Source organism: Zonotrichia albicollis, chromosome 5 (genome assembly GCF_047830755.1).
Source record: "Zonotrichia albicollis isolate bZonAlb1 chromosome 5, bZonAlb1.hap1, whole genome shotgun sequence".
NCBI classification, from domain to species: Eukaryota; Metazoa; Chordata; class Aves; order Passeriformes; family Passerellidae; genus Zonotrichia; species Zonotrichia albicollis.
Genome location: NC_133823.1, coordinates 62,762,452 through 62,776,063, shown reverse-complemented (window position 1 = coordinate 62,776,063; position 13,612 = coordinate 62,762,452). Strand labels below are relative to the sequence as shown.

Below are 13,612 nucleotides of genomic sequence, written 5' to 3'. Positions count from 1 at the left end.
AAATCCTGTGCCTCCAGACTGCAGCCAGACTGGAATTGCTAGGGAGCTGGAAGCAAAGCTGTACCTTAAGGTCATGCTATTCTACAGCTGCATCTGAGAAACGCTTGTATTTTCCTAAGCTAGCCACCACTAAAATCATTATATTGAATATAAATACAATAATGAATCATGATTTTAAAAAGTTAAGATTTTAGCTAAGGGATAGAAACATCCTCTTTTTCTCTTGATCATTTCAATTAAGATGTTTCAATACACAACATCTGAAAAAGCAGAGTACCTTTTTCTCCACAAGTGGGAGGTTTACACTTACAGTACTGGGTCTTAGAGTAACTGTGTTCAGTAATAACCTGGGGGGGTTTCTTAGAAAAGGAATTGAATTTCCTGCATCTTTTCAGACCTATTAGTGCAAGGACAATACGGCAAATAATGTAACGTGAATTGACACACATCCACCAGCTGAAAACTTCAAGTTACCAGATCCAAGTATGTAGCTTTAGAGTACAGGTACAGGATGCTGCTAAGACTAAATTCCATCCCCCAGAAGTCTGGTGGACACCAGAAGGAATCACATCCCCACTGCAGCTTTTTCAGATAAAAGATATTTTTCTATAGGATTGGGAAAGTCATTACCGTGTACGTGTGACAAATAAGCAGGTCCAGTGATTAGTCAGACTAACAATGACAAGCCTGTCAGTGAACAGGACACACAGTGCCTAACATGCCCTGACAGAAAGGGCCCTTCTCCTCATCATAGGATTGCTGGGAGCCAGAAGGATTCACTCAGTAACAGGAATATCATGCTTAACTCCTTAAACACTTTCCTAGAATCTACTGCTGACCATGGCACGGATAGCTCACAATACTGGGCAGCAGAAATGTTTGGTATGTCTCCAGTTAAATACAAGGTTTTTAACAGCATTAGCAGTAACAGCACTCAACATAACCATCAGTAACAGAAAATTCAAAAACCTCCTCAGAGCATCAGGCAGTACTTGATATGATGCCTGCAGTAAGTACACAGGGTGAGTAAACCTGGCGAGGAACCTCAAGGCACATCAGAAGCAAATGCTTCCTAAAGCCTCCTGCCCAGTAAGGGTGCTGCACACTTCACAGGAAATTGTGGCTAATGATCATTAGAAAATGAATGTTGTGGTCTTGTATAAAATATTCTGAAGATGTGACACCGAACTTGCTCTGCCCCTTGTAACTGAGTCTGTGCTGGGTTTGAGCTTGTTTGGGGCTTTTTCCAACAGAAAAAAAGTAAATACAATTACAGTGAAGATCAGCTGGTACAAGTGAAGATAAAACATTTGCTGTTGCCAAAATTATTGCGTTAGGACTAATTTTACCACTAAACATGAGTTATTTTCTAACAGCCACTGAGGGAATAGACATTTATTCAAGCTTACTGGAAATTGAAAGATTTAAAATACGGTCATAAAAGCCTGAAGAAGCCTGCAAAGTAGGTGTAAAGTGAGTAATGGAAAATCTATACTGATAAAAGAACACAGTCTTTAGAGATGGGAGAGGTAAATTCTGAGGAACTGGTTATCTAATTTTTAGAACATGGCAATCAGTGACTAGTTAGTAGCAAAGAAAAACCAGTCTTTGTTTACAGGAAAAAAAAAATCACGTTAAGGACTTTGTACTCTTTCTCAGGTATATGCAAAGGAAACTCAAGCAAACTAGTTTTAGTGTTTCATTTATTAGAAAGGTATTTAGTTCCAGTCAAGCACTAGTAATGAAGAAAACAAAAAAGTGAGGTGTATGTGATAAGTGAAACCAAGCTAACCACTGCTCAAAGCATGCACAGCAAGCAGGGCCAGTAGTTCCACAGCAGTAATAATTAAAGTGCCTGTTCCCTGGAAGTTTGCCAGAGAAGCTAAACTGATCTGACAGTGTCTGAATATTATTCAGACTTAAAACATGTAAAAGATCCTGGGATTCAAACTTTGGTTTAACTTAAGACTCAATGACCATCCAAAGGCTATCACAACCAGTGATCACAGCAATGAAATTAAAGGTGAAGCGCCCCAAACGACATGTCTGTCTGCAGGGGCAGGACTGGGTCTCCCTGAAGGACAAGAAAGACTTTCTAGCTCAATAATCCCCTTCCCTTCTGTCTCCATTTCAGACTAAAACTGTCAGTCAGGAAAACTACTCAGTCATATAGTGCCTTCAAATGTTGGTCCTAGATAATTTCTTTCCTAGCATGAACTCAGATAGAAAAGATATTATCTTCAGTTTTTTAAAACCAGTGGCTCAAGAGACAGGCATTATTTATGCTCATGGTAAGAGACAGAGGCATCCTGAATCCAAAGTCCTTCTCAACATTCTTCCACACACAATCACCACAACCATAATTTATAAACAAACTGGACCAGTCAATTACTTTGTGAGTGGCAAGGAGAGAAAGAGGTGGAGTAGTCTGTGTCCTTGGAGGCAATAATTTTAGAAGAGATGACCATTTTGACAGCTCATAGACCACAAAATTTATCAAGTTCTCGGCTGGACATTCCCTGTCTCCCTGCATTTGAAATCACAGTTTTCATGATCACTTTCTACGGACAGGGTAAAATCAGAATTACTTGATATAGGTGACACAGAAAAAGAGCTGCAACATATAGTAACTGTAAGCCTTGAAGTTGCACATGTCTGATTAGCACAAGGACAAAAAGCACATTTTAGATCACTTTCTTACACATCATAAGCTCAGATCAGCATCAAATCAGTGCACAATACCTTGCAGCTTTAATTACTACTGCATCTAATTCTAGATATTCTGGTAAAGTGTTAAAGTACAAGCTTTTAAATATTGCAATCTCCTAAACCTCTGAAGTAAAGTCAGTAAAACTGACTGACCAATTTCACTAGTTTAGCTGTTTCAAAAAGAAAAATACCAGAACTCACATCTTCAAGTCCTCAGAGACTAGCAAATACATTCAAAACTCCCATTCTCCTCCTTTGAAAAGGTACAATATTTTTAGTTCACATCATTTTGCATTAAGAACTTCTCTAATCTTTGCAACACGCAGCACATGAATCAGCCTTCAAAAGGAATGCTGCAAAATTAATCCATAATTTTGTCTTCACAAATTATATTCTTTTTAAGCAAAGAGATATTGCTAATTTCTCATACTGTCTCTTTATTAGGTCATCCAAAATAAATAACACATGATGCTTCCTCATTAGAAGTCTCCATTCTATCCCTGATCCCTGCACATTGAAACAAAGCACTAGGTTTTTCTGCCTTGGACTGAGGAAATAAGAGTACAAGGCAGAGTCAGCAAAAACAATTAATACATGGCAGGAGTTTCAAATATACAGATATAAGGATATTTATAGGAAAAAAAAATCAAAAATCTGTATTTAAATCTATATTTAAGTTTTACCTTGAAAATCATTTACAGCTGATCAGCAGGGAAGAAAACTCTTGGCTGATGTACTTTCAGGGACTGCATTCCAAAGAAGGTTTCAGAGATCTGCAAAGGCAACCTTTACATAAAGGGGGAAAACAGTAGAAAAATTTATCTTACAAGATAATCTTCTCTTTAGGTTAGGGTTTTTCTTTTTTCCTCACTGAAGAAAGACAGGCCAGACCTATATACCAAGTGTCACTAAGTACTAGGCTATCTACAGAATATACCTATTGGCATTACAAAGTTATTCATGCCCTTCTACATAAAGATGCTTATCAGCTGGCTGAACACATTCAAGCTAACTGACTATACCTAAGGAAAAATTCAGTTTCTTTCTGCTGCTCAGTCTCCTCACTTTGTCTCCTGGCTCTCTTATTTTCTTCCAGCAAGGTCAAAGCTAGGGCTGATCAAATGATGTTTGTAGCTTTCTCTGATACTTTGGTAGGCTGAAAGTACCACAGCAATCTATTTGAACAGATTATCACCCTTAACTACTTCAAATGTTTTTCTTACAACTTATCAGCCATTGCACCTTTCAAAAACAATTAGAATAAAAAAATTACAGGCCTGCAATATTCAACAAGTTAATAAGTCATGTCATTTCCTAGGACACCCTTTACTGAGCATTGAAAACAATTTTGATTTGTTTGTATAGAAGAAAGGTAACAGAAACATTAAGTAGTTATCCATTTTCACAATAGTACCAGTGTTATTTCAGTTTTATTTTATGCTGAATCACACACACCATTTTGTAATAACTTTATCCTCTGTCAGTTTTCAGTTCAGTCACCCTTACCTCACCATGCCCTGAAAAACACCACAGGAGCTCCAGCTGACACGGCAATCCCTGACCAGAACCAGAGTTCTTCCAAGGGATGCATGACATAAAAATGGCATTATTGAGCGCCCCATAAACTAACCAACACCCTCATCCACTATCACTGTTATTTGCAAGTCCCTTTTTAAAGTCTTAACCCAAACACGACCTTAAAAGCAAAGTATCTCCTGAGAATAAAGGCACTTAGAGGTGAGATACTCTATTTAGAGACAGATAATGAAAAATTAAATGCTGGCTTGCCTTGAAGGTGCTCCCTTCAGCTGAACAAAATAGCAACCAAGCAGAACAGTTCTGTCTTCCCTTCAGCTGACAGATTTCCCAGTCAAGACAATTCCTAAATGATTCATGTAGTTTCCCAGTATTCATTCCCAGATCACATTCAGACATGATCTTCCTGGGGAAAGGGGAGGGGGTGGGAAATCTTGCCTTTTGTTTCCTCTAAAAGGAATAACACAAATAAGCACTTTAGAGCACTTTCATTCCAGGAATGAAAATGCATCAATCTGTACGCTGCCCTTTCAAACAAAACAAAACAAAAATCCCAAGTAAATGAGTGGCACAGCTCAATTCACATGGAGCTCCTACACACAAGTCAGCAGTAAAACCAGACTAGGGAGGTGGTTTGTTGGGAACACCAACCCCTTAAAGAAAGGAATGAAGGTAGGACACAGTAACCAGTTCCAAAACATATTGCACTTTATTTCCCCATTCTACAAGATACAGTATCTGAGTGTAATAACTGGAACTTTTGCCTCTAGAAAATGTATTTCCTCTCTCCTCCAATATCTTTAAACATGCAAAAGCTAGAAGCAAACTTCAAACACAAAATTGCTGGAGCATCAGTTTCAGTTGTCACTTCTGCTATAACAGACAAATCACTGTAGTAAGACTACAGCTTTTACTCTCTAAGATACAGGATTTTATCTGAAGTTTGCAGTCCCCAACACCTCTGAATTTCTCAACCATTTTGGTTTGCATCCTAGAATGAAAAAATATCATCAGTCCTAACACACACACACATATATATATACACCACATTGCTGAGAAAACACAGTTTCTCTCTACTTTCCCCTTTTCCTAAACTTGTATCTGAGGAATAACCAAACTATACATATTGAAAAATTTTAGCAGTGTATTTGAGAGATTTGGGGTTCATTTCTCGAACAAATAAATCTAGGAAACGGTGACTCGGTACTTTCAATCTAAGAAAGAACGATAAAGCATTTTGCCTGTGTCTCAATAATAATGATTCAATTCTATGTGCAACAGAAGTCTCAGTTACAAAGAAATTATTATTTAATCTGGGGAAGGGAATAGATGCAAAATAGATACAGGAAAAATAGCAACAAAGCTCATTAATCATGAAGACTACTAAGAATGTTTCTGCTTTATGCGGCAGCAATTACAGGTCATTCATTGACCATTTGCTTTAAATTGAACAATAGATCCTCAATTAGAATATAAGAAGAGAATTTATGTATTTTAAAGGATAAATAAGATGTACTAATCACAGTAACAAACTTCACAATCTTTTTACTCTAAGTTACTGCTATGTCTCTAAATTCATCCAAAGTTAAAAACACTTTAGAAGAAACTAAGAGGTGATACTTTTGAACCACAACTTGAACCTCTAGTCAAAGGATGATTCAGAAGATCATCAGACTCTCCCCCAAATACCTGTTTCAATTAAGACTAGGACAGCTCAAATTGCACATGTACACATACTGAAGCTCTCCTCCATGGCTCATTCCAGAGTGACCTATGTGTCTGCTGGTTGTGTGGCTGCAGAACTTGGTGCCAGTACAGCCTGTAAGCAACAGAGACACCTTCTGCTGGGAGTCAAAACCCATTAACACCTTTCCATGCAGACAAGCATCTTGGGAAGTGTAACACTTCACTCAATACACCTAAATTTCCTGTCCATGTTTATCCATTACTACACTACCTGTTTTTACTAATATGCAGCTTTTCACTATATAGAAACAGTGATGAAGTACAAATAATCCTGAAAAATAAGTTATATCTTATTAAGTTATTAATTAGGCAATAGAGCCAAATACTTAGCTGGATTTCTGCATACAGTTATCTACTCTGTATTGCACCCTGCTCTCTTCAATTAAAAGGGTCACAGGCAAATGTTTTATAAATATTTTATTCTAAACCTGAGTAGCCTAAGAAGTTAAAACCGATAAATAGCCCAGCTACATAAAACCTGCTAAAAGTACATGTTTTGCAGATTAAACTGCCATGCAAAGAAAAACAGTGCACAACAACAACTTAAATATAAGGCTATCACAGTTATTTACTATAAACAAAATCCAAGAGTTGGTTTCATAAGATATTCATTCTCCTCAGGTACAGACTTATTTGGGTAAAAAGGCCATGACTGCAGTGGTAGGATGCAATTATACAGGTATGTCTGTATAATGTGGTATGATGTAAAACAGGTATGTCTGAATTAAATGAATGGCTTTATATAAAACGTGAAACATAACTGATTTTTACTAGAGGCTGTCCAGGACTGAATGTTTCTGTGATGCCAACTGAAGGTGCACAGTAGTGCAAGCCAAATCCCCTGACAGAGAAACGGAGCTCGCCTCAGGATGTGAATGGTTGGCAACAACCTCTTTTTCATGCGTAGTAAAATTGTATTTGATTGCCTAGCCCAGAAGAGCTGTTCAACATCTAGCTGAGGGATTATCACCTACATTCCAATCAGACCTACATGCTTTGAAGGACGCTCAGCTTCTAAAAGACCCTCTGGGCAAGAATTAACAGGGAAACTAGCCTGAAGCAGAGAATCAGAGCTTAGAAGGGGACCAACAAACCCAATGCACCAAAAGATCTGACTCTAAGAAGGCTAAAAAGAAGAATACCTCTCAAAACTTCAGCTTGCAAAGCTCTGCAGTGGTGGTTACAAACAGGCTGTTCCTTGGTCATACCTGTGCCCTTTGCTTTCTTTCCTGTCATCCCAGCACAGGCTTAAAGCAGAGCACCTAGAGTCTGGCCAGAGCTTGGAGCAAGCTTCTCTCACCAGCCTGGGTATCAGTGTGTCTCTGATGTGTTTGCAGTAGGCAAAAATAGAGCAGTAAGACCTCACAGCCCATGGAGAGGTGCTTCACACAGTACAGTCAGAGGAGCATGCCCTCCAAGTAAAAATAGTGGCTGGACTGAACTCCATCCCAGTCAGCACTAGAACAATTATCAATGTCACTAATGACATAGAGCCAGATACTGAAGAAGAACATACCCCATACAGACAGAATGAATATAAGAAGTACAATAAATTCAGCACAAAAATAAATTTGACTAATACCATAATTCCATTACAATGCCATTGCATTGCTGCAGACATGCGGTTATTTTGATCTTAACTACATTTGCATACATTAAAAGATGTGAATCTCTTAAGATCTAAATCTTTCAGAATAAATGCTTTCTTTCGTATTGAATAATCAGGAATATTACCTAACTTATGAGATGAAAGTGTTTCTCAAGAAAGCATTTTCTAAAGAAATGCAGCTCCGGGACATACTTCTCAAGAGTTAACTTTAAGACTGCAGACTTTGTGCAAAGAGCCACTAGAGAGGCAATTGAAATAGGACACCACAAAAAAAAGGAAAGTTGGGGGACAGACTTTTTTCCCCTCCTGTTCTTTAATTTTCAGATGTTAGCCTAAACAATTTTATTCATCTTACTTCAAGGCAGAAAAGCAATTTGTGCAGGAGTTTATACAAACAAGTTTAGGAAACTTAAATTCTCCTGGTAAAGTAGCTTCTGCATTCTTCTGAGAACATCTTTAAATTTTCAAACTGCAAGCACACACATGTGCCCACAAACAGTATTTTATAAAAGCATTCCACTCATTTTATCGACTGCAGGTTGTTGTGGCTACCCACCCCCTCCTCAATTCACCATGGCATATTAGCACCTTGCAAGGGTGACAAAAAAACCTTCAAAAATTATTCAAAAACTGATTTCTTGATTGCCTTAAGGCAGTTGGGCAATTAGGAATATGTTAGTTGGAAGATACAACCAGAGAAACTTAGCTTTGTGCTATTTCTTAAACTTACCTGTCTCCTTCCTTTCCCAGCACTTATAAGACAAAATTTTAAATAAACTGTTAAAATAAAATTTTCAAATAAATAAATAAATCAAAGGAAGAGTGACATTTTGCTTGAAATGCCACTATGTTGGCACTTTCTTTGATCATTCACAGTAAATATGGACAAAGTTTTAACTTCTGCCCAACATTTATCTTTTGTTTTAAAAAAATTTTCCCCATCTCCCAGCAGTAACACAGACACACACAACTTCTTTGTTTAGCTGCTTTTTGTTTATTTTCTTCCTCAAATCCAGCTTTACTATATTAGTCTATGGAGGTATCATCTGATTTCTCTTTCCCTACCAAAATAAGAAGATTCCATCTTTATTTTGCTCTAGAAAAGGAGTCTAACATTCATTTAAGAACCACTATGTATGGAGATGCATAGACAACTCCCTTGCCATTAGCACAGGTGTCAAGACCAGTCATGTCAGATTCTTTCTGCATGTGGATGGAAGAGGTGTGAAGTCTAAAAGGGTAGCAGGTGAAGCAGGGGAATTGTCATCTTGTTTTTATGTGCTGCTGCTTTTGAAGTGTGTGGGAATGAAAGACTGTTCCCATGATTACCTTTCAAGCACAAAAAAATTACCAAGGGTCAAAACCAGTCAGCTACAGCAGCGTCAGTTTTAAAGACATGAAGTCCTTTAAACTTCACATTCTCTACTTTCTCTTGACATGGAAAGGTTTAGGGCAGCTTTTTTTGTGTGTGATGCCCTAAACCTAACATTTCAACTTAATTGGATATAATTCTCAGAAGAAACTGTTAACAGAAAGTTACTCCTTGTAAAGCCTGAACTATCTCAGCAAAGAAGGAGACAAATTGACTCCAAGCAAATTGAACCCAGAAATCACATCCTGGGGACAGGATTAGTCCAACCACACTAAAAAACAGAAAGAGCCCTCTGAGTTTTAAGACCTATGACAACACGCAACATCAAAATCTAATACTTTCCACAACATATTATTTAGCTCAAGCCCAAAAGCATCTAGATATCTTTGTCTCTATATTCCCAGAGGAATGTCATTCTGGTTTAACATCAAGAATCTTCTTTCATTTTCAAAGTAAATGTCTTAATGTCCAAATTAACCACATTATGTACTAACACTGACCTTTATCTTACATGTATATTCTCTTTTTTTCCGTTACTGGAAGTGATAAAGGAAGCCAAGGTTTGGGGTTGTTTTCATTCCTTAATTCATCCCCTGCAGGAAATGTTTTCCAGTTCTCATAATCCTTCCCTGAACCCATTTCTCAAGAAAACATATAAGACCAAACCCATATAAATCCTCAAGATATACAAGTCTGAGTTGAAACTACATTACTCAAAACCAGTCTCACCTGGTTTTGGTCCCATGATTTATTTTCAAATTTCAAAAACTGTCATGCATTTAAACCACACTATCGTAGCCCAACATACCTTTATCAGCAGCACTTGTTTTCCAATGGATATTCACAAAGATGGTTTCTCTTGTGATGTGCCCAGTAATTTTGATCTTTACTCCATTACAATTCCCTATTTCAAGATTCAGCACTGCAGAACTCCACCACTGCCCCAGCAGACTTAGCACCTTTCACTGAACTGACATCAGTCCAAGTGGTTTCTGCTTCACTAGCACTTCCTCTAAGTCCTTACAGCAACACTAATAGCATTATAACATCATGCACTATAATGCCACTCAATAATGTCTATTTCTAGTTTTCCATTGTATCCTTCAATATTCATGTTCTGCTATGCTATTACCTTATGGCTTCAATATTCAGTCTAATATTTTGCAATTCAAATTATTCCTTTTTACACCCCAGGCTCTTGGTATTTGCACAAAACTGTTCCAGCTTTCCTTGCACTTCAGCTAATACACAGTCTTAACTGCACTGAAAGCTGGTATAGTCATAACTGGTAGTTACATACCTGACTACTATTCTCAGAAATATTTACTGCACTTCACTTCTATTCTAATAACTGTCTGTTGTTCTGTACAGTTACATCACTTTATCTGCTATGGTATCCTTGGGTTTCTATCTCTTTTCATGCACACTTTAAAGAAAAAAAAAAATAGGCACTATGCAAATCTATCACATGCCTCAATTTCAAGTTCTTCTTCAGAAACAACATAAATTCTCAATGCCAGTAAGCCATTTCTCTGGAGAATGCAGTTTGATCTCATTTTTTCAAAGACTCATCTTCCACTAAACGCATTTTAAATGGTCAAAATTGTCAAATCCTCTCTGTAGGAAAAGGTCTCAAGTGACACATCTCTGTTACCCCATTACATCTTTGTTCCGAGGCCTGGGAGAGCTGTGCTCAATGCCAAGTAAGCCTGCATATGTGCCATGCAGCTTTTCCAACCCCACTGCACTCTTCCAAAAGAAATCTTCAGCATCTCTGCTGTCTGCAGAGTCACAAACATCCTACCCTCCACTAGCCAGATTCCTCTTCCGCATTTTTGTTTTGCACCCCAGGATTATTGAATAGATGGGTTATATTGATTTGCCAGCGGAGTTACCACTTTGTCCAGTTCATCTGCAGACTTGGAGTTTTGCATATGCCTACCTCTACATTTACACACCTTTATCTACATACATACCACTATGCCAAAGTCTTATGTGGCCTCAAGCCTGCAAGCTTTTGGTCTCCCCATGACAAAACAATAAAACAAACAGAAGAGGCTAGCAGTCTTGGAAAAGAGGTTCATTGCCACTTAACATTTCTTTCACCTTCCCCCACTCCCAAAGTAAAATGGGGTATGACTGTCACCAGCATGGGTTACATGAAGCTTCTGGTGACTCATTTTCTAACCGTGAGGAACAGGGGTGGGGAATCTCACAGGAAAACACAGGAGTGATTTCTGAATATTCTCTCTTTTTAAAAGTTAGCAGTCACACTCCTCTAGATACCAAAATTCAAGTATCAACTAGAAATTTAAGGCAGTAAACATTCAAAGCCACAGAATAGGATGAGACACTTGTTCTCACAGCAAAGCAATGAAGTCTCAGCTGACAAAACTTAAGGGTAGTACCATAGTAAGAAAGCTCTGAATCTCAAATGGTGGCTCGTCACTTTTCTTAAGCAACAATAAAGAAAATAATGACAAACCATGAAAGCAGTAGCTACAAATCAGTATTTCCATCCTCCTCAATTGTAAAATGAAGTCAGAAGTAATTTAGAATAAGAAACAATAGGTAGCACTATCTCTCTCACTAGGAGATACTGACAGAGAAACAAGCTCTGCTTTCTGAAAGAGAATGTGAAATATTAAAAAAACCACATGCAGAATACAAAGCAGCAAAGACAAAGTTTCAGTTTCTCATGTCACAGAGCAGAAAAGGTTGATATAGCAAATCTGTTCTGGATCCTTAAGAAAGGTTTCTGAATAGTTCAGGTAACACTGAAATTCCTTTGTGATTAAACTATTTACAACAGGCTAGACTTAGAGTTCAGAAAGTTATGATGGAACGCTAATTCTATTTGGCATAAGTATGAAATTATGTCTTTCCTTCTATAAGGACAACAAATCTTTTTAGCACATATTTTCTGAAGATATTTGGTCTTCAAGTTTTCACTGTTAAGCACTAATGCTATTCACACATACTTAAGTAACTGCAAATATTTTGACTCATTTTACATGCTCTCTCAATCTTCCTAACACAGCTTGTAATAACATTGTGTAACTCCTCAAGAAACGCAGCATCTTTCTCTTTTCCATTGAGCACCTTATCCTATTTCATTATGGAAAAGAGATGGAGCAGGAGCTGGTATACTTTGCTTCTTTCTACTAATATATCCTGCTCAAAAATGGGGGGAGGGCAAGCAAAGTAGCAGTTGCATACAACCATAAAGTTTCTTTTATCAGCACTAGACTTCTTCTACAGAGAAGATGCAAACAGGAAAGCTATCAAAACACTACATGAATTCAAAACCAAATGTATTTTTGTGCAGAATCCAAAGTCTATGGACACAATTACTTTAGCAGACAATTACTTTACACCAGACTAAGCTTCATATTTTCACCAGAAAGCTTAATATACACAGATACCTTTCTTAAAAAGCTTTAACTGAGCTACTGCAAACACTGAACATGTTCTCTCAGTTCAGACCCAATCACAGAAGCTTAAGACCCTAACCCCAAAGTTACAAGTGTATCTTTTGAAGTACTAAAAATGCCAATGTTGATTATCTCCATCTACACCATAGCATCTAAGAGCCATCCATTGATTCACAGAACACAACTTCACTAATTTTACAGTAGAGAACCAGCAAGGCCAGACATGCTCATATCTGAAATGCAACCATCCCCATTTCTCTCATGAGCAGTACAGAAAGGCAGTAAGTGCTACAAACACAAGAGGGAACACAGCTTCTGCCACATCTCCTAAAGGTGCACAACACTTCTTCTGGCAAGGCATTTAGTAGCCATCAAGTGAGTCTATCAAGGCAGTCTGGCCTCCTTGGAAGCATTAGCCCAACCCTATTTCTTGTCCACTCGACCTCCCTTCTGTAGCAGCTCATTGTCAACGAGTGTCCTTTTTCAGACTTGTGCTGCCCAGAAAAAGGTACCCCAACTCTTTGTCCATAGAGCCCATAACTCTTTGTTTCTATTGTCTCATATTGTCCAAATCATTATCACTCTAATTGTATTACTATTTTTATAACCATTTTACTACTATTAAACATTTAAAAATTTAAAAACAAGTGATTGGCATTTTTCACAGTCAAGAATTACTTCTAAAGGAAAAAAAACAATTACAACCCAACTACCTTACCTGAGCTTAGGCTATCAGGTCATTGTCTTCAAAACACTCATGCTCATTGCTTCTGATTTTATCCCCTCTTCCCTGGAATTTTCAATTTTCTACAGATTTTACTCTCTCCCTCTCCAACAGATAGCGTTGAATTTAGCAGTAACAGTCTAAAACTGCTGTACTTCTGGTTGCCACTCCTCCTTCCTTGGGGAAGGCACCACCCCCATGGCAAGAGGACAAAGAAAACAATGTGCTAACTCTCAACATCTGCTGTTCAACACCAAGCAGAACACCTGGCTGGGACCAGTAACAGCCAGAATATCATTTGTTTCTGCTGCCCAGCACTAACACCACAACAACCCAGTCAGCGAGAGTAACTTCCCCAGCAACTTCGGCAACACACAGCAAATCTCGTCATCTGCCTTCCACTCCTGCTTTCCATCCTGCTGCACAAAGCCAGGGGACAGGGATCTCAGGATGCTCAGTAATATAACTTGTATTTAATGTCG

The 13,612-nt window shown here is 38.1% G+C and overlaps 1 protein-coding gene across 14 annotated transcripts in view; it reads right to left on the bottom strand.

Annotated features, from left to right (window-relative positions):
• Positions 1-13,612, bottom strand: part of INPP4B (inositol polyphosphate-4-phosphatase type II B) — a 266,205-nt gene that overhangs the window by 237,949 nt on the left and 14,644 nt on the right. For 2 of the 14 annotated variants that reach the window (XM_026796517.2, XM_026796519.2), the window contains exon 2: positions 3,393-3,495. The exons of the other annotated variants lie outside the window; for them this stretch is intronic. The gene's annotated coding sequence lies outside the window, so the exon portion shown is untranslated. The remainder of the gene's footprint in view (positions 1-3,392; positions 3,496-13,612) is intronic. 14 annotated transcript variants of the gene reach the window in all.